Consider the following 1,287-nt stretch of genomic DNA (forward strand, 5'->3'; position numbering starts at 1 on the left):
TTCCATATTGGTCAGTCACATTTTTTATGAGATTTATTCCTTAGTATGTCATATTTTCTGTTGCTACTGTAAAAGGTTTTTTTAAAAAAATATTTTTATTCATTCATTCATTCCTTCATTTTGGCTGCACCGGGTCTTTTTTTTTTTTATAAATTTATTTATTTGTTTTTGGCTGTGTTGGGTCTTTGTTGCTGCGCGCGGGCTTTCGCTAGTTGCGCTGAGTGAGGGCTGCTCTTCGTTGCGGTGCGTGGGCTTCTCATTACGTGCACCGGGTGTTAGTTGCGGCATGCGGGATCTTTTTTTTTTAGTTGCGGCATGCGAACTCTTAGTTGCGGCATGCATGTGGGATCTAGTTCCCCAACCAGGGATTGAACCCCGGGCCCGTTGCATTGGGAGCGTGGAGTCTTAACCACTGGACCACCAGGGAAGTCCCCCATATTGATTTAATATAAGCAAACTACTGAATTATTTATTCTATAAGACTATAGACTTTGTTGGGTTTCTATAAAGACAATCATATAATTTGCAAGACAAAACAAAAACTTATCTTTCTCTGCTGCCTAGGACCACCAGTAAGATACTGAAAGTGACAACTTTGTCTAAATTATGATTTCAAAGGGAATGCGTCAGACATTTCACCATTATACGTGGTATCTGTTGTACGTTTTGGGTTTGGTACATATTTTTTAACAAGCTGTAAGTTTCCTGTTGTTTCTAGTTGATTATGAGTTTTACTTATGTTGAATGGGTTTGAAATATATTCTAAAATTTCCGCATCTACTGAAATGATGTTTCTTTCCCCCTTTTAAATGGTAATTCAGTGAATAACATTAGATTTTCTAATGTTAAGCTGGTCTTATATTCCCGGGGTAAACTTATCTTGATCGTGATGTATTATTACCTTTGTTTAAATTGCAGGATTCAGATTGCTAACATTTTCTTCATGATTGTACATGTATATCCGTATGTAAGATTGGCCCGTAATTATCCTTTCTTGTATTATCCTCTTCTGGCTCTGTTACCAAGGTTATATCAGCTTTCTAAAATAATTGGGGAGTGGTCCCTTTTTTCTATTCATTGATGAGTTAAAGCTTGGAATTAATTGCTCCTTGAATGTTTAGTAGACTAATCTGCAAATGCAGTTGGACCTAGCGTGTTTTGCAAGGGGGAGAGTGGGGCGGATTTAAAACTCCAATTTCTGTATCTTAAAGAGTTATAGATCTATTTAGATTTTTCATTTCTTCTGGAGTCGATTTGGCGTAAACAGTGAAGAATACAAAACTGGCT

The sequence above is a fragment of the Globicephala melas genome, chromosome 8 (genome assembly GCF_963455315.2).
Source record: "Globicephala melas chromosome 8, mGloMel1.2, whole genome shotgun sequence".
NCBI classification, from domain to species: Eukaryota; Metazoa; Chordata; class Mammalia; order Artiodactyla; family Delphinidae; genus Globicephala; species Globicephala melas.